The following is a 21331-nucleotide window of genomic DNA, read 5'->3' on the forward strand; positions in this document are numbered from 1 at the left end:
GGCGGATCCTGGCACCCGACAGGCAGCTGACAGTAAGTTTCTCCTAGTTTAGCCTGGTGTGTGGAACATCAGTGTGCCTGACTATAGAGTCACCTATGACTAGAGTGTCCAGTATGTTGTTATGCCTTATGGCCTGTGGTTGAGTGGCACACTGAGTTGTTGCCTATGTGTCATTTGGGTTGGCAAATTTTATTTTGAAACCAAGCCAGTTCATAGTAGCAGAATACAAATGCTAGATGTCAATACAGAAATACAAATGTAAAGATTACAGTGCTAGATCTACTACAAAGTCGGCAAACAGGATATCAATATGAACAAAGTGAGCAAACATATCAATATGAACAGGAACTCTTCCTTATTTTCATAATAAAAGGTCTGGGAGTTGGGGTTTGGCATAATGATCGAGATGTTTACCTCACAGACACAAGGTACAGGGTTTGATGTTTTCCTTTGAGGGAAATTTGCTTAGGCTTAAAATGCCCCAGAAGGGCATCTAGTGTAGTATTTACCTATGGGTCTATATACTAGACCCTATAATGGTAGTGATTCTTGCTATAGGCTTAGTGTATGTATTGGTAAACCGATCTGACTTTGAAGATCATCATCATCAAATGTAGAAGGAACCAATTTGAGGACCAAAATCATAGAGCTATTCCCAAATTATAGCAGTTTTGCCATAGTCCTATAGTCATTTCCTTAGCCGAAAGTGATGTATTTACTTTTAAACTAGTAATGGAATAGGTGCATGTCTTCCTAATGAGCAATTTAACATGGGCTGCAAACTATTGTCAATTTGTAACAGTCATTTACAGCAAACCTAACATGTATTTACTACAGTTTTGTAGTCGGAGGGGTCTTTAGAGAATGCGTAATTCCATGCAGTTTGCTGTAATAAAAAGGAATACCCAAATCAGAGTTTGCAGCAGTTACCTATGAAGGAAAATATTGTAAGAAGAGCAATAAAGATAATTTCAAATTAAAGCAAGCAAAGACATGGCAGGAAGCAATACACTAGTGTACAAATGTTCATACTGATATCCTGTTTGCTCACTTTGTAGTAGATCTAGCAGTGTAATCTTTACATTTGTATTTCTGTATTGATATCTAGCATTTGTATTTCTGTATTGATATCTAGCATTTGTATTATGCTACTATGAACCGGCTTTGTTTCAAAATAAAATTTGCATGTAGAAAATATGTATTAAACAGAATTGCAACTGTCCTCACTATAATCTTACTTTTTCTTGCACTGCAGGGTTTTTTTTTAATGATATCTTGGTAAGACTGTAGTGATTTAATTGGTGTATAACAAATCTCTGAACTACTGAGTTAGTTGAGTTTAATAATAATGAAATGTAGGGCCCTAACTGAGGAAGTCAACCCAGATGGCAAAGTATCCTTTTTTTGTGCTGTCATTAAGCAATCTGCACACTTGCATCCCGTGAATAAACCTGATAAGGGACTTGAACCTCACATCTTCCTAAATTAAGGTCTTGTTTTTAGTACAAAACTGCAGAGACTTTTGTGAGGGGATTAATTAATTCATATAGTGTGAGTAAAGGGATTCACTGACATAGTATTGTGTTTTGAGAAGTAACCTCAAAAGATTAATATTTTTTGTTCAGCGGCTGTTAGTGAATGTGTAGGAATGGATGCTGCCTTAGATGCAGACAGCAATTTGCACCAGAAATGAAATGTGGTATGTGCCTTCTGCATCCTCTGTATGCTCTCTCTCTTTGAAGTATTTACTTTCCTGCTCAGTAATCACTGGCAAGGTTTGTCATGTGGAGGAGACTGTATTAAGATAGGTAACTTGGTTTGAATTGTTAGGCTCGATCTGGACAGCTGGAAATATAGTTGCGATCATTAAGGAAGATGGGAAATGCTCTGTAACATTGCTGAAAGTCCATTAATCTTGTTTATTAATGTAACTAAACAAAGTGAAGACTGTTAAATATATCCAGAAACAGTACTGTGTACGAATGGTCAGATCTACAGCAAGTTTAGAATTTTGGCTGTGTGTGAATCTCCACTATAAAAAAAAAAACAAAAAACTTCCGGGTAATAAGTTACAAAGAAATAATCCTAACCTGATATATGTTCACTAACAATGACATCATTATTTACAGAACTTAATGTGGGAAGAGCAAATGCTGTGCAGTTTTTGTTGTAGTTTGGAGCTTGTATCCCACGGAATTTAACAGATGTGAATTTTCTTGCTAACATCCTCTCTCTCTCTCTCTCTACATAGGATGTTATGTGATCCTATCTCGCCTACATTCTGACTGATGGGTTCGGAGCCGATCGCACACCGCACACTGACTCGGCACACTTATGCTATAGAGCGAGGCCTCTAATTGGCCCGAGCTATCTTTATCCCAGGATGCACCACCACTAATCCCCCAGATCTCGTTTGCCGCTTACAGAGCTTGGACGTGGTCTCAACATTGGCTGGGCTAAGTACTATATATAGTCTTTTTTTCCTGTCAGTATTTCCTTCATTTAAATCCAAAAGCTGTTTTAACGGCTATTTTTTGTGTAGGAGTGTGTTTCTTATAGTTTCATTGAGTTTTTCATATTTTTTCCTGTCAGAGAAGGTTCCGTTTAAGTTAGAGGGGCCTTCCCCTGTACTAACTACTTTAGTGGTTGTGTGTGGGTCAAGTACCCGTTTGAGTTAGAGGGTCTTGACCCTCCTTGTTTCCCCTTTCTCTTTCTACGTTTCTTGTGTGTAAAAAAGTTCTTTAGTTTAAATATTTTTTGGCGTTAGTGGCATATTTTGTTCCTATGTATACAAACTCTTAATTTACTGTTGTTGTCTATTTTTTGTACATTATGTCTAAAGAACATAAACCCTCCGGGTTTAAAAAGTGCAGGTGTGGGTTCAAAATGTCCATAACGGACGACCACTCCTCGTCGTCTATTGTCTTGGCGCTAAACATCTGCAGGAATCGTGCAGTGTATGCCATCGTTTTCCTCCAGAGTCCTCCAGAGGAAAACAAATTAATCCTCAAAGGATTAATCAAGCCTTCTTTTGAGGAGGCTTTGTCTTCCTCTCCGTCTCCTTCTAAAAATAGGAAAGCGCCGGTTCCGACCAGTCAGTCGGATCCGCTAAAGACTAAGCAGACTTCTCCATCGGCTCCACGGACTTGTGAATGGTCTGCCTCGATGCCTCCAGCCTCGACCCTCTGGTTTGAGCCGAGGTCTGGGGCATCGAGGCGGGTCACCCTCATCGGCTCCACTGATATTGGAGCCGATAAGGGCCATTGGCTCAGACACTTCCCCTCGGGCGAAGTCCTTATCGGCACCGAGGAAATTTCCTTGAAGGTTTCCTCGGGCCGATAATTTGAGAGTCCTTTTGGAGCGGTCCCCGAGCCCTACGGGCCCGATGGTGAAATCGGATCGGGCCCCTTCGGTATCCTCGAGATCATCCCGGATGTCCGATTCGGACATCGACAGGTGCTCCTTCACTCTTCCAGTCTCCGGTGTTCCAAAAGATGGTTTGCTCCAGCCCATTTGGCTTTGGAGCCGATGGTCCACTCCCTTATTGTACTTCCTCCTCCAACAGCTTCAGCACCGTTGGAGCAGGTGTTGGTGGAACCAGTGGAGGTGTTAGGGTCAGGCCCGACCCTTGCTCGACTCCGGCTCTTGGGTCGGAGTTCAGTGCGGACTTCTTCCTTCGGCCCTGGGGAGGCTTGGGATTGATGCTTTTGGTCCCAAGTCTCCTCCACTGTCGTGGCGACGGAGGGGGACCTTCCCAGGATTCTGGTGGTCCCGCCTTCAGGGCTATGAGGAGCGCTCTAGCCAAATCTTCATTGGCTACCTCCACAGTTTCCCCAGCTCCTTCCCTACATTTGGAGACTGGGTCGTTGGCAGTCCCCCTGTCTGCATACAGCGGAGCCCCTGGGCCTCAGGTTACCCCCGCTGGGGTTTCTCCCCCTCCTGGAGGTCCTTCTGAATCCTCTTCGGAAGAACCTCCCAGGAAGACAAGAGGAAGCACGTTGACTCCCCTGACGAGTCTTTGACATCTGACACCGATCTCGATGATGCAGAGGGGTCCCCCAAGTTGTCCACGGATGATGTCTCCTTTGCAGACATCCTGGAAGCCCTAAAACAATGAGGCAGCTGGCAGTCCAAACCTCCTCTGCTGATGAGTCGGTGTTCCTGAAGGCCTTCGGGGCTCAGCTCTCCGCCTCCTGGGTGTCTCCGCCCTTCGAGCTCTTGGATTTGATCTGTCGAAGGCGGGAACACCCAGACTCTGGAACCGTGCCCGCTCGTCCAAACAAATTTCTTCGGCCCCCAGAGAGTTCCTACGAAAGGTGTGGCTGTGGATGCTATGGTGGTGGCATCTGCTACCCAGCAAGATGTAGCAGAGGCTTCTACGTCCATCCATCCTCCTAATAAGGAGTCTAGGAGGATGGATCGTAAGCGCACCCTTAGTTCAGCGGCCTTTACTCTGAGGTCTTTGAACTACCTGACGACTTTACGAGATTCCAGAGGATCTGATTAAGGAGCTATCCGATACCCTCTTAGGTAACCTGCCTGAGGAGCTGGCCCAGACGGTTGGATCTCAGCTGGCTACAATGTCGTCCATTGAACTTCGTCCATGAGGCTCATTTCGTATGTGGCCGAAGGGTAGAGTACAGGCATTGCTCTACGGAGACGAGCCTGGCTCCGCCTGTGTCATTCAGCGGAGGCCTTCAAGTCTTCATTGATGCCTTTGATGGGTCCTCCTGTTTGGGCCCAAGGTGAAAGACACACTTACCGCTGTGAACAGGAGGGTAAGACTCTGACTGCTGTAGGGGCACGATTTTCCACTCCGGCCTTATCCCAAGGCTAAAGAGGAGGGAAGATGTGGTTCGAAGTCTTACCCTCTCAGCAGGAAGGTTCCCTCTCCAGAGGCAGAGGAGGGAAATTATCAGAGCCGTCCAGAGGCGGCAGAGGCCCCGCAACACTGGAGACCGCGAGTCCTTTCGTGGCTCTTCAGCTTTCATAGTCCCTGAGGATTGCCCGACTGTGCTGCTCCGGAGCCAGTCGGGGGTCATTTTTCAAAGCACCTGAAGGCCTGGGAAGGGATCACTCAGGACTGATGGGAGCTTCAAATTATTGCCGGAGGTTACTCCATCCCATTCTGTTGCCCCCCCCCCCCAGTCCAAAAGAATCCCGGACCCGCCACCCAGTCAACGGGATACCGCAGCCTTAGAAATTTCAAAGCTGCTGCAAAAAGGAGTCATCCAACCGGTCCCCGCAGACCAGATCGGATTAGGGACTTACTCAAGATTCTTTTTGGTGCCAAAAAAGACCGGGAACTTGAGGCCCATTTTGGACCTAAGCAACCTAAACCATTCAGTCAAGAAGTCCAAGTTCCGAATGGTCACTTTACAAACCATTCTCCCATTGTTTGAGAAATGTGTTTGGATGTGCTCCATAGACCTCAGATTACCATATCAAAATACATCAAGCGTCCAGGAGACACTTGCGCTTCAGCCTAGGAGGCAGTCATTTTCAGTTCCGTGCGCTGCCCTTTGGTCTCACCACAGCCCCCAGGGTGTTCACCAAATGCTTGGCAGTAGTGACTGCTCACTTGAGGAGTCTAGGATTCCAGGTGTTTCCGTACCTGGACGACTGGCTTCTAACTGCCACCTCCAAGCATCTACTTCTACGGAGCCTGCAAGCCACAACATCACTGGGCAATTCCGAATCACCTTCAATTGGCCAAAGTCTGTGTTACGGCCATCTCAAAGAATAAGATTCATAGGGGTAGAGATGGATTCAAACCAGATGCAGGTCTATCTACCTGCAGACAGAATTCAGACCATACAAAATCAGGTTCGAGCCTTACTCCCCAGGTCCAAAGCCCCAGCCAGAATGGTCCTACAGCTATTGGGATCGATGTCTGCCACAGTTCTGCTAGTTCCCTTGGCAAGGTTACAGATGAGAATCCTCCAGTGGCTTCTTTCAACTCAGTGGTCCTTTCAGGAACTCCCTCTCAATCATCTAATATGGATCACAGAATCTTGCAGACGGGACCTTCGCTGGTGGCTAGTGTCCTCCAATTTGGATCAGGGACGACCCTTTGTTCTTCCGGCGGCCACTTTGACCACGGACGCCTCCCAGATGGGGTGGGGGGGCATTCCCTGGGCAGGTCAGTCCAGGGCAAATGGCACCCGGAAGAGACCCCTCTCCACATCAACATCCTAGAAATGAGGGCAGTACTCCTGTCCCTTCAAGCCCTTCATGATTACCTCCCTCAGGGCGTAATTGCTGTTCACTCAGACAACATGTCAGTTGTCTGGTACCTGAACAAACAGGGAGGGACCAGATCCTATCCTCTTTGCAGAGAAGCGATGAGAGTTTGGGAATGGGCAGTCTCGACAAAACGCTTCCTAGTGGCTACTCGCATACCGGGCAAGTCCAATGTCATAGCCGACAGGTTGAGCAGAACCATCCTCTCTCCTCACGAATGGTCTCTGAATATGACGATTACAAGGCAGATTTTCAGCGAATGGGGAGTTCCGTGCTGCAACCTCTTACTCCTCTGAATGTAATGCAAAGAATTTTTCTCCCTAACCCGGCTCGGGGAAGAGCCCTATGGACGCATTAGTCCATCCTTGGCCCACCGGCCTGCTTTATGCCTTCCTCCAGTTCCTCTCCTCCCCAGGGTAATTCAAAAGGCATCTCTCAAGATGATCTTAATTGCTCCTTACTGGCCTCAAGTCTGGTTTCCCTATCTTCGGAAACATGCTCTGGAAGGTCCATGGTTCCTGGACCAGGTCCCAGACCTACTGATTCATCAGTCGGGACTATTACACCAGTCCCTACACACATTAAAATTGACGGCCTGGCTCCTCCTCTTCCGACCATAGTCAGGAGACATGCACTGGATCCATATGTGGTGCACATATTGTCTTCAGCCCACAAGTCTGCTACGAAGAAACTGTATTCTAGCAAGTGGAAAAGGTTTGCTATCTGGGCTCAACTCCGGGGCCTGGACCTCATTTCTACTCCCGTGGCAGAAGTACTCAAATTCCTGACCTCTCTTTTCAACCAAGGCTCTTCTGTTTCTACCATCAAAGTACAATTGGTTCCGATTTCTAATTTTCATGAATCCATAGACCCACCTTTAATGAGCAACAGGTTGTGTAAGACCTTCTTGAAAGGTGCTGCTCTATTAAGACCTCCGATTTCTCATCCTGCACCTCCATGGGATCTCGATATAGTATTACGTGCCTTGACTTCTTTCCCCTTTGAATCGGCAGCTACCTGTGATCTAAAGTTTCTATCATGGAAGACTGCCTTTCTAGTGGCGATTACTTCAGCCAGAAGGGTTTCAGAACTTCAAGCTTTGTCAGTGAAACCCCCGTACTTGGTTTTTCATACAGACAGGGTATCCCTCAGACCAAATCCTTCTTTTGTTCCTAAAGTCTGTTCTACTTTATGCTTGCAACAGTCGTTAGAGCTCCCAGTTTTTTCCCAAAATACTCCAATAAAGCGGAGTTTATTTTCCACACACTAGATGTCCACAGGCAGTTACGTTTTTATTTGGATAGGACCAAACAATCAAGGAAGACAGATCAGTTGTTTGTGTCCTTTGCAGAAAACAAATTGGGCAACGCGGTCACAAAGGTCACTATTGCCAAATGGATCAGGGACTGTATTAATCAAGCTTATATTTATTCTAACAAAGAGCTTACCACCTCTGTCAGGGCTCATTCTACAAGGGCTATGGCTACTTCGGTAGCATTTCATTCTAAGCTTGCTATTGGTGACATTTGTGCTGCGGCTACATGGTCTTCCCCGCACACCTTCATTTCTCACTACAAATTAGATGTGGCATCTAGAGGACGAGCTTCATTTGGTTCCACAGTGCTCAGGAGTGTTTTCCAATGAGCCACCCGGGATTTAGGTGCTAGGGACGCTGTCCCATCAGTCAGAATGTAGGTGAGATAGGATCACATAACATCTTTTAGTTATGTACTCACCATAACTTCAGATGTTTGGGATCCATCACATTCCTATAACCCACCCTCCTTCCCCTCCTTGGAGATCAGAGGATATCAGAAGGTCCGAATCCTGTTGTCTTATCTTGAAACATCTAACAATGTTATATAAACAAGCTGTGCATGTGTGCATGAATGCGGACAAACAAGATCTGGAGGATTAGTGGTGGTGCATCCTGGGATAAAGATAGCTCAGCCAATTAGAGGCCTCGCTCTATAGCATAAGCGTGCCGAGTCGGAGCCGAGGGATCGGCTCCGAACCCATCAGTCAGAATGTAGGCGAGATGGATCCCAAACATCTGAAGTTATGGTGAGTACATAACTAAAAGTTATGCATTTTTGTAGAGGAATTCTTTTAGTACTTCCCAAAGAGATTACTCCTTGCATCTTGGTATTACTTGCCATAGGTCTGACCTCTTATATTTTAAAATAATCTACTATAGCAGTAACTTATTCAAATGGGCAGCAGTGGTCACTTCTCTTGCATGCCAGTTTGACTGTCAAATTAATTAAAATTTGACAGTTGCTGCTTCTCACTGTAGCTTATTTACACAATTTAATTATTTCATACATTCAAATCTATTTTTGGTGCCCCACTACTTTCCTTAAACTACTTTGTCCCAATGCTACACTGCCCTTCTTGGTCTATCTAGTAAGATGGGTAATAGGGGCATCCAGATATGGTGCCATCCTGATTTGCAGGGGGTCGAGGATTTTCTTGTTTCACACATACAATATACAGTAGCATCACATCATTAGATTTCTTCAGAAATAATATTGACTTGTTTAAATTTGTGCTGTGCATTCCTTCCAATATACTATAGACTTTTTATCAGTGTGTCATTCACTCTAAAATGATTGCTGTCTTTATTTGCTCTCTTGAGCACTCTATATTTAATGAGCCAAACATATAATGTGTGTGTGTGGTAACTTTACTATGAATAGATTAAATTTCACAAAAAAGCCTTGAGATGAAAAGCAAGACTTCCAGTAGTTATTGGAAATTAGTCAAAATCTGAAGAAAATTATTGAATTTGTGAAACTTGTCAACATTTCCCACTCATCTTATATTTTGATGTTATGCTTGGCTTCTGCTGCTTTTATATACTTGTTGTCCATATTCCTTTAGAACATTCTGTCTCCAGAAGTCCTGTCAGTTTTGGGAAGCTCAGGTAAGTGTGTGCGTGCATGTCTGTGTGCTAGTCAGTGGGTGTGGGAGTGTTTGTTTCTTTCCTTTCAGCATCTCGGACTACATGCAAAAGGAAAACCGCTAATTCACTGACTTCTCTGAATGCAAATCCGCAGTAAAAAATCTGTTGAATTAAATCTATGCGTGTGTTTCAGTCTTTGATCTGTTTGTGTAAACTGGAAGATAGTTAACTGACTCGTATGATATCCACTTTGTAGTGAGGCCCAAGATGTATCGTTTTTTATACATCACCGAACCTGGATGTCTTTTAACATGAGAGATGCTAACAAAAATACATCTTGCATTTTGTTGTGGGGGGGGGGGGTGTATTGTAGCAGATGGGATTATATTAGTTTATGTGGAGTTTACGTACTGTCGCCTCATTAACATGAGCTTGCTGGTTCAGCTTCACTAAGACGACAACATTGAGATTACAATGTTGTGTTTTTCGGCTTTTCCCGGTTAGGGGTCGCCACAGCGGAATTCCGGTCCGCTAATGATTGGCAGTAGATTTTTACATGCCAAGTTGCCGGCCGTGATGCACAACCTTCAGTGAAGGTACACCCATTCACGCATACCTCCACAGAGAAGACGACGCTCTAGCTGAGAATCGAACAGGACAACGTCTTACTGTGAGGCAACAATGCATTACAATAATTTTAGGAATAAACAGCAATCCCATTAATATCTATAGCAGGGTTCCTTTCTTTAGATTATTCCAGCAGTCATATTTTTTCATATTTTCATAGATTAGTACTAGGCTAACTGCCCTTGTGGGTCATTTTAAGTCTAGCCAATTATCCCGTGTGAGAATCAAACACTGTACCTTGTATTTGTAAGGTAAGCACCACAACCATTACTCCAACCTCCTAAATATATTGTGAGATATGAAGAAGCTAATTACTTGCCCTACCCAGTAGCACTCTTGTCACATGTCTTGGGTGGACAGAGTTTCTTTGAATGGGGCATATTTTGTCATGCATGCTCATAACTGATTGTGAAATCAGTCCTTTACAGCATTGATATAGTATGTAATGTGTAAGGAAGAGGAGAAAACTGTGTTTGAGAGAGAGATTCGGGATTCGGAGACAGAGATTTTTAAAGCTGAATTTCATCCTGAAGAGAAGGAATTCAGATTACAAGCTTTATGTCCTTCTAATATTTCAAGGAATCCTGCAATATACTGGTAATCCACTGCAGAACTGTGAAAGGATGAAGGGGGGGGGGTATACATTGGCAGTGGCATAAAACAGGCATAATCAGTAAAACTGGGTGCTGTTACTTGGTTCAGCCTTTGATCATGGAAATTCACATAGCCCATTGACATAACAAAGTACTACCTTTTTTTTTTTTTTTTTTTTATCTTGACTCATTTGTGGAGAATGTCTAGAAAAAATGTTGAATCTTTTCTGCAGGCAAAATGGAAATGGCAGAAAAAATGAAATAAATATTCATAAAATTGGTGGTGATTAAATACTGAATAGTCACCATTCTGAAATGACATGCTTAATCAGTGCAGAGATGCATGCCAACCTGAACCTACCAGAAATTCACTGGATATATGTTTAAAAAAAATCTGGAATGCGATGCCAGTCCATCTTGGATGCACCTATGGGAAATTTTGGGAAGAATGGTAACTCTTCTATGGCACATCTTTGAGATGTGGGAATAGATAATTACATAGTAAAAATCCGATATAGAAAAGGAGGAACATGGAGACTCCAGACAAAAGGCATCCTAGTCAAGAACCGCACTGGGAGCCAAGTGCCAATAAGATGGTGGATATTACATATCAAAGTAGTTCATCAGATTAAATGCAAATTTAACCTTTTGTTTGCAGCTACCACTGTTTAAAGATACCTGATTATAAACTATAAAATCACTGTTTATATATAGGATAACATTGCATGGATTACTTTAGACAATGTTAACAGTACAGCACTGTGACTTTGCTTGATTTTACATTTTGCTGAGCATGCTTTCTCACAATATGGAACTGCAGTACATGCATTGGTAGTAAAGATGCTGGATTTTAAACATCCATACAAGTTCAATTTGTACAGCTATTGCAATTTGTTTAACCATGGATTATTTCTGACTTTCTTTTTGCGCCTGACCATTGAAATGTTTGCTGGCCAAATGGCAAGAGGTCATCTCTGTACACCATGGCATTAATACAGTCAACTGTTGCCTAAAGAACTGGTTAGTTAATAATTTGATAACTTGTGAATTAATTGCAGACATTTTTAGCCATGATACAAGTAGCGTGTAGAAGGACAAAGCTATATGTATGCATAATTTAGAGTAGCCAACTAAATAGCGTGTCTTTTGTGGTGGGATGATGCCCACAAGAACCATTTAAGTGGGGGAACCACAGACAGTAAACCAAATTGAGGAACAGACCCTGGAGCTGAAGTTATGAGACAAAAATAAGAGCTGTGGCACCTTTAAAAGAACAACAAGAAACAGAACTGGGGAATGCTGGCTTTTGTCAACAAGCAATTTTGAGGAAGTCTGTATCTCTGAACCATAATTACTGACTGAATTCAGCAGGTGGGATGGCGAGACCTTCAAAAATTGGCATCAAACATGAATTCTGAAGGTGGAAGGTATGAACCTGCAGAACCAGCATTGAACATAAATTTGAGAGGTGAGAAACTACAACCTTTGAGGCGGGTGATCCTGCACACTGGGAAATAAGAATGAATTCAATAGGTGGGTGGGAGGGAGGAACCTTTCAAAGTAAATGAACAAAAATCCATTATTGGAGAGGTGAAGAGGGGGCTCCCTTAAGCAGCATACTTTGAAGAGGAACTCAGGTGGCGTGAGGAAAAACCTGGAAAACGGTCTTGTTATGAATATGGGATAAACATGATGAAACCCTTAATTAATATTTGAGCATAAATTGAGGTAGTTGAAAGGAATGACACTAGAGATGAAGTCACGAGGTATATGAAAAGACCTTTGACAACCAGTATTGCTTATGTATTTGTAAGGTGTGTGAGGAGATCACAAATTTATGTCCAGATATTTCATTTGGGAAGTTCCAGAGGCTGACCTGGGTCAAAAAGCACTGACTGACTTCAGGATGTGGGGATGAGGAAAGTGTAGACAACAAGCATCGGACCTAAATTTAGAGGAAATATGGGGAATGAAAAATGCTGTTCATGAGTGAGAGTTCTATTGATGACTTTTTAAAATGTGGCATAAAATGCTCATCAAATTAAATCTAGACTCTCAATTTTACTCATCAGTCATGTTTTGGGATAAAAAAAATGGAATACTCTTCATAGTCTAAATTATAAAGTGCAAAATGTTAAACATTAGTAATAGGTGTGAGGAAAGCTTGCCAAATGAACTAAAAACTCAGTGCTTTAGTATGTTAGGGTGCAATGGGACAGCACTTTCAAAATGTGCATCTGTTTCATGAATCTGAAATCCTATCTGTAAGATTCTTCTTAAAAGCCAAGTATTTTGTGTGGAATAAAATATTTTCTGAGTTGTCTTTTGGGATAGAAATGTGCATGGGAGGTGGAGTTGCTCTGGAAATTAAGACAAAGTGTTTTTCATACTAAACTGAATATTTAGAGGAAAAAAAACTTGTACCATACTGTAAATCTGAGGTGACATTGCAAAGTTTTTGTCTATGTAGGTGTTTTTATCCAACTAAACTTTTCAATTGTGGTGCTGTTTAACAAGATGAATTTGAGTAGATACTGCAGTGCAAAATTGAATTTAATAAGTTATAGAGTTGGGTTCCTTTGCTCCAAAATTAATACAACATAACAGAAAAGGCTTCAGGTGCTTTTAATAAGTAGCCAATGAGTAAGCATGTAATGTGCAGAGAATACTGTGGTGCAGCTCTGTTTAAAGTGAAGTAATAATAAGGTGTACTAGTTGATTGGTTTGCAGAGGGAGGGTCAGAATGATTTGTAGAAGGCCGCGATAGAGGGTCAGAATGATTTGTAGAAGACCGCAATAGAATTTGCTCTAGGAAAATGAAGACATGAAGTGTGGATGATTTGGAAATGCATGTTTTATTATTTATATTTGTGCGTCTTGGTGTGTTTGCTTTTGAGCATGACGTGCAACAGAATATTTTACCACAGGAACATATTTTAACAGGTATGTTTTTTTTTTTTTTTTAATTGTCTTAACTGTTTGGGAGATATCCAAGTTTTGTCACTCGAAGTTCCTTGCATCAAAATGAATGAAAGAAAAAAGTGAAACAGTACGTTTGTTTATTCAGGGGTTAAGCCCCCAATACCCACTGTAAATTATATGTACCAGCTCTTAGATCGCACATCATTGGAGAAAGGCCAGTTCCCCAATCCCTGCTGTACTGTCATCACCCACTGTAGTCTTCTTGTTTTACTCTGTCAACATTTGCAACATTGAGGTTATAGTTTTGACCTTGTGTCACGCAACATTCATACATGCCATGATTTTCACGTGTACCCTGTTTTTATACATTATTTTAATTCATCTTGGTAGATGGTGACTATTGGTATATTAGGAATCTGTATTAAATGTGAGGGCCAAATCTTCTCTGCAGCTGTTGTATGCACTAATAAAATCATACTACTAGTAAAGGAGAGACACTCCTTAATTAGTTAACAATATTCTTATTTGGCTTTTTATTTGGTGATTTGTATTCTGATGTATCACGACTTCTGCTTTATCATAGTTTAAAGCACACTGACAAGTGTTTGTTTTATTTTTAATCCATGTCTGTTTTATTTTCCTTATCAGATTTCAAGGAACTAAAGCTTTACGTTTTTATTAGTATCTTAATGGAAAGGGGCATCTCAGAGACTGGTTATATACTCCTTTCCCACTGCACATGGACAGGTTTCGGTTTTAGGTTTAATTATTTTAATTATAGTTGTTAATATCTTTTTCCTGAAATAAAAAAAAGGTTTGCATTATTGTGTGTTTTGGTAATATTACTGATTCAGTGAATATGTACATGTTAAGACCTGCTTGCTTGGTTTTTGTGTGCTGCCTTTTGGATGATGATTGACTGCTAGCAAAAAAACAACAGGCACATGTATTGTGGATTCATTAAATTGTTTGGTCCTTTAGCCAAGTTTTATGCAATGGTATTGCTGTACTATATAAAATAGTTCACGTTGTTAGATTCAGTTTATTCCTATTCCTGGTAAACTGGTTATATGTGATTTTCTAGGCTTTTCATCCTCGCCTAATTTATTGCTTTAGATGCACATACTAATCAGGAAAATCTTGAACGATTGTTTCTTGTGTTAAAGCCATATGTGTCTGTCTCCAAGAACTCTGCTTTTTTTTTTTTGAGTGATTTAATTTGCCACATTAGAAAATCACAAGGAAATATTAAGAAGGATATTACAATCTTCAGTGATGTCCTTATCAGACCATGCAGCCTTGATATTTTTTTATCTGTCTATCCAAGAACAAAGCATGTTTAAATGTAGAAAAGGGAGTTTGAAAGGTTACTAGATGTCTGTTGGACCCAAATTTATGGCATTTGTGATTTTCAAGACTGTGGCATCAGCACTGTACACTAAATAAATTATTCTACTACTTGACCTGAAAGGTGGTTTATTCAGAAAATGCAATACAAGAAGTTTTATTGTCTCTTGGAAAAAGATAGGTGGACAGAAAGTTAAAAAGAATAAGATTAAGCACATTCCTTGCACCATAGTAACACTTCCTTAATTAATTCTTTAGAAAGATGTCTGTAGACCATCACAGAAGAAAGAGTAAACGTTTTACTATTTAAACAAAATTGTTGTCAGGGGAACAAAATCAGAGGTATGTCACCCTTTTTAACCACCTTTTACTAAATTGTCAGTTATAGGCAAACATAAACATTTTCCATTTAAATACAATATACATCACGTATATTTTCTTTATTACTGTCATCAGTCCAACATTACACAAATTGCTGAATTCCTGCCTTCATTTAAACCTCGCTCCTCCTCTTGAACATTATTATGCATGTATTGTTCCCATATTTCCATTTAATTCTATGTAATCCGCTCCTCCCTCTTCTAAAGATCCCTCTACCAGTTCTTTTATCTCTTCTATAATAGTCCATACCTCAAATTTAGTCGGTTTACACTTTGATTTCCATTTTCTAGTAATTGCTTTTTTGACATCCAACAAAATTAAAAACTTAGTAAGGCCTTACTAAGTCTAGACAATTCAGATCCTGTATTCCAGCTCAAAAGAATAATTTCCTTACTCACAGCCATTTGCTTACCCAACATTTTTGATAAAGTACTCTGTATTTAAAGTCTGCCAACTCATTACCCTCTCAAAACATATGTTCTCCTCTTCCTTCCCCATCACCCCTTTCACGTTTGCTATCTTCCCAAGGAATATTTCTTTGAAGTCTGATTGGGTAAAAATATATGTGCAAATGGTTTCAAGGAAAGATCCTAAACCTTTTGGTGGTGTTTGCATACTCTGGAGTCATGCATGTGTCATCCCATTATTATCTTGTGAATTGCTTTTCCAGTCTCTCTCTTCCCAATGTTTTCTAACCTCCTCCAATTTGATTCTTTCAGTTATCCTGCAATATTTTATATGGCCCACTAACTATCCCTTTTTTAACAGCTGCTTCTGTTCTAGATTCAATTAGAAAACTCTACCAGAGCAGGTCTTTCATTTAAAATTCCCCATCCCTTTATCTGTATTCTGTGATGGAAGCCCTAGTAGGGAAGGCAGTCTCTAGTTTGCAATCTTCTTGGCTTCATCCCACACTATTACTTTTGCTGCTCGAGTTATTTGCTCTTAATATCTTGGTTCCTTTGCCAGGTTTCAACAGTAAATTCCATCCCTATTGGCAAGATCTCCATTTTTCATTCTCATATTGGCTTAGTGTTTTCTGTTAATTTATTAAAAGAATAACCATACATAATATTAGAGGATCTGGATCAAAAATCTCTCTCGCTCTGTCTCTCTCTCTCTCTCTCTCTCTCTGTGTGTGTGTGTGTGTGTGTGTGTGTGTGTGTGTGTGTGTGTGTCTCTCTCTCTCTCTCTGTGTGTGTGTCTCTCTCTCTCTCTCTCTCTCTCTCTCTCTCTCTGTGTGTCTCTCTCTCCTTCATCATCATCCTTTTCTACTTTAAATTATAACCTTCTGTGTCTCTCTCTCTCTGTGTCTCTTTCTCTTCATCATCCTTTTCCACTTTAAATTATAACCTTCTGCTTCTGTTATGCATAAGAGTCTTAACTGTGTTAAGCTATCTCTTCAAATCACATAAACCTAAACCACCTTGTTCTATTGGAAGGATCAGTTTATTCCATGTAACACTTGCCCTCTCTCCCTCCCAGATAACTTTCTTCAGTTTATTAATTACTGTCCACAACTTTTCTTTGAGTTGATAAAAGTATGCCTGACTTATATGCAAGACTAAAGGGACTAAAAACATTTTCGCTGCTTGTATCTTCCAAGCCATATCCATAAACAAGTGTTTCCATTTTCTCAATTTCTGTTTTAATTTTAAGTCTCTTCCCACATATCTTTAGCTGCCATAACAGAAACCTTTTAAATCCATACTCCTAAATACTTCATCTTATGTCCCAATAAACATCAGTATTGCTGAACCTGGTTGTGTGTGGGTACATAATTTACTGCTACAGTCTTTGTTTAGCTTCATTAATTTTATATCCTGGAAAGACATGAAACTGTGTTTCAAAATGTTCCACAACAGTGAGATGTCCTTTTTCTGGATTTATCAGGTTCAAAATAATATCTGCAAGTGAACCCAACTTTTCTTGATTACCATATCAATTATATCCTTGTATTTCTGAGTTCCATATTTTCTTTTGCCAATGGCTCTAAATATAAACCAAATAAAGGGGAAACCTGCCTGGTTCCTCAATTCAAAGACCGGTATCTGAGAGGAACACGCTGACTTTAATTCTTGCCTCCAGTCCTTCTTGTGTCCTAATTAACCTTATTGTGTAAAGTAATGCAAATGCTTTCAATGCTCTACTCAAAATCCCAGCTTAGTCTGTCAAATGCTTTCTCTGCATCACGACCCACCAACAACAGAGGTATTTTCTTACATTTTGCTTCCCCCTGGATCATCATTGTTCTGTTAATGTCAAATTTTTGCTTCCCCTCACAAAATTATACTGATTCATATCTATCCATTTTGGCAACACCTTTGCCAATCTTTTAGCTAGTACTGATGTAAACACTTAATACTCATGGTTTAAAATTAAAATGGGTCTATATGAAGCTGGGTCTGAAAGATTTCTGCCATTTTGTAGGTAATGCAACCGCCAACAGCTTTCTTGCAAGAGGTTGTTGCTTCCCTTCCTTTTAAAATACTGTGAGGTATCCCCCTTTTTTGAGTGAAAATGTTAAGAAAGATATTTCTCTAATGGATTGCCTAGAGTGTCCTGATGGTACATGTATTAAGCTGCAGGAAAACATTATTTTCATTTGTAGAGTAGTATGTAGGCAAAATGTATGAAGACCACCCACACTTGAAGCAGGTGTGGTCCCTTTCAACCTTCTCTGACAATGCTATCCTAATCAGGCCTATAGTTCTAGAAGAATTAGTGTGTGTTAAAGAAAGTTCCTATTGACCACTCTGATGGACTTAGGCATACTATTTCTTGGTATACTTCAGTGCCAGCATATAGAAAAGGACTTTTGTTAAAGTACTTAATGAATGTTGTTAATGATACTACTATTAGTGAGGGTAACTTGAAATTTATTTACAAAAAAAGAACTAATTGTAGGCCATTAACACTTATTTTACAGAAAATGTTATAATCCTTATTAAAACTTCATGAACCGGTTAATCAAAATTTCTGTAAAATTTTCATCCAGGGGATTTTGGAAAAAGTGAAAGATGTCTTAGCATTGTTAAGAGAAATCATTTCTAATATTCAGCACAGTATTGGCTATCTTTTGTGATGTGTTGAAAGTTTTGCACACAGTACTGCATTCTAGCTTATGAGGCATATTGAATGGTTATAATATCTATGACTGTTATATCTGTCTTGCAAAGCATTTATAAAAATTCTTGGGTCAGACCATTCATTAATAGATATTTAGGCCTAAACATTTCAGTCTATAGGGGTGTTAAGCAAGGATGCCCCCATCAGTGGCCTGTTATTTTAATTATGGATGCTGTTCTTGCAAAGTGTTTTGGTGAGTATTTAGTGAATACAATACATTAGGTAGCTTGTCATCATTTAATTCTTATGCTGATGGGTTAAGCATTATTGCTTATGGACATTTAATGTTATTTCAAGCTTTTGAGTGTACCTTGAATAGTATAGATTTACTATTGCAAATTGTAAAAGGTTTGCAACACTGCCTGTTGGTAAGGTATTTGCTATTGTATGCCGAGCATGTTTGTAGCATACAAATGTATCTACACTTAAAAGAAATGTACAATATTTCAAACAACTTATTCCACTACCACTGCAGTTTCTGATGGCACTGATGTACTATTTTGATTTTCTTCAGAATGTACCATCTCCTGAACAGGTGCGTCTTGACTGATATTCATTCCATCAGATGATGTACAAGGTTCAGGATAGAAAGACACTTGTGCTTTTTAAACAATTTTTCTACGTGTGGTGTATTCCATTTATTCATTCATCTCTTGTTTCTAACTTTTTAAAATCTGTGTTTACTTGACCAAAGTGCTACCCGCTTTCTTTTCCATGTGAAACTTTCTCTTCCTTCCTCATTTACTGATGCATCGGTGTTGCATAGTTTTTCCTATTTTTTTTTTCTTATCTCTGTTATGGTTGCTTGACTTTTATTGACATTTTATTTCTGAATTTATACAATGACTGCACATTGCTATATAAAAACAAGCACGATTGTTCATATACCAGTAGAAAAAGTTCAGACACTCTAGTACCGTTGAGGAGCCAGACCTTCCATTGGCATATGCTAGGGGACAGAAAAATGAGAAAAAATGTTTTGCAAAATTAAAGAAACTGAAACATACCTGATTTTCCTTGTATTTCTCCACTGCCCCTCAAAATCCTGACTCTAAACATTAAAAAAAAATAAAAGCAGCACTACAGATGCATTCCCACGCTTCCACGGTGTAAGTGCCATACACATGTCCAGTACGTTAGCCCATAGAAGACACCACGGAAGAAGACTCAAGTGCAGTTATACAAAGAAATTCAAGTAAGGTAAGCGATTTCTTAAATGCCATTGTATAAAAGCAATGAGATTCTCTAGTTTGTGGGTGTAACAGGATCTACCCACTGTTGACTGTATGCTTGACGCTGGCTTCACCCTCATTATCAAAACACACACCAGCAGTGGGTAAAGTCTGATTAACTCATGCATCTAGTTCCCATGCAAAACGTGGATTTCAATAGTAATGCCAAATAGTTCTCCTACAATATAGAAATAGCATATATTTTTTTAAATCGCAGCATTTTCAAATTCTCTAGCAGCTTAATCTCATTTATTCCATGCATTTTTTAATGTGGCCTTTCTCCTGTCTGCAAAAACTTCCTAATATATCTTGTTCTCTTTCTGTTTCACATCTTCTACTTAGCCCAGGCATTTATAATCCTGGCCATTTATATCATTGGCACTGATTTGATTTCACCTAGTATGTTGCTTAAAATCAGTCACTATTGACGTTTGTCTTCCTTTGTTCAGTGCAGCCTTTCTCTCTTACTGCTCCCCTTATTCTCTCATCTCTTCTGTTTAGCATTCTTAGGGCAAATCTCTCCATCCTCCTCATCCTCTTGAATTCAACTTTGGTAAACTACTTATACCTTTTGAGCCCCTTCCAGTGCAATTCTTTCTGAAACTCTTTTCTGTCTGTCTCTTTCTCTCTCGGTTTCTAATTCAGGCCATTACAGTTGTTTTCTTCCCTTTCCAAGATGTTCTTTCCAAATTCCTTCCTTATTGCCTAAGTGGTTCTATGCCTTAAACTCCTGTCTCTTTGCCTATTTCTATGCAACCTCAAATTAACTAATCTTTTCAATTTGATATTCTGCATTCTATTTGATCATTTACTATTCTTCATCTCCAGTTGTCTGTCTATTTCTATGGTGGGTTCCTGTACCCTTTTCAACTAAACTATGTTTAGCCTGGATGTTTGTATGCTTCTTGTTCCCATCATGTAGGATGCATCGCTGACTTTCTTAGCTACTACTCTTGCTTCCCCTACCCTTTCTTCTGTAGAACTACTATGTGAAATGACTGCTACTTGAGAGCTCTGCATCTTTCTACATTCCACTTCCATTTATTTAACTGTGCTGTTTGACTCATTCAGGGCTTTTGCACTCAATGCTTTTTTTTCCACCTCCTTTACTCTTTGGGATTCTACCTATTAGACTCAGATTGTGTAAGCTCCTATCAGTTTTGTACTCTTCATAATGTAGATGGTAGGATAATTTGAGTCTCTTACCTCCCTCCTTACCCAAAGCATTCTGTCATTTAGGTGCTTTTTTGGTCTTAGGGATCCAACTTATTGTCTGTTTCTTACTCATCCAATTGACTTTTGTCTTCTACTCTATCTACCTAATTCTTATCCTTCTGAACCTGAATTGGTTTCTGTCAATCCTTTGTTACCTATCTCTTGCTTTGTTCATTCTCTCCAACCTGTCACACCATTATATTATTGGCCAGTTACAGCTTCTCTATTCATATGGCTGTAGCCACATATCATCTAACTCCGACTTTATGAAGGCCTTCACTTAGCTTATCCAATCTTTGGTCTATTTTTTCTCAATCTTAATTTGTTCTAATGATATTCTTGGTCTATTGCTAACTCAAGTTCCCTAATTCCTTCATCACCTGTCTGAATCTTCATGATGGTGTCTATTCTGCTACCTGCATTTCCTTTCCTTATTTCTTGTTGCATTTTCATCTCTGTGCAATGTTATTCCATCATCAAATTTTTCTACAGATTATTTCAACAATCTCTTCTATGAATTGCCCTGGTTCAGTGCCTTACTTTTCCACTCAATTGACTCTCAAAGTCATCTTTCTGTTAAAGTCTCTTCACTAACCTTTATTTCCATCGCTGTTTCTATTATGCCTGACTCATTTCTCTATTCTTACTTACATATGCTAATACACAAATCTGAACCTTTTCCTTCAAGTACTTACTCATGACTTGTGTTACTTAGGCAATCCTTTATCTCTATGTTG

The sequence above is a fragment of the Protopterus annectens genome, chromosome 13.part0, assembly GCF_019279795.1.
Source record: "Protopterus annectens isolate FY-2018-M chromosome 13.part0, PAN1.0, whole genome shotgun sequence".
In the NCBI taxonomy this organism is placed as follows: domain Eukaryota; kingdom Metazoa; phylum Chordata; order Ceratodontiformes; family Protopteridae; genus Protopterus; species Protopterus annectens.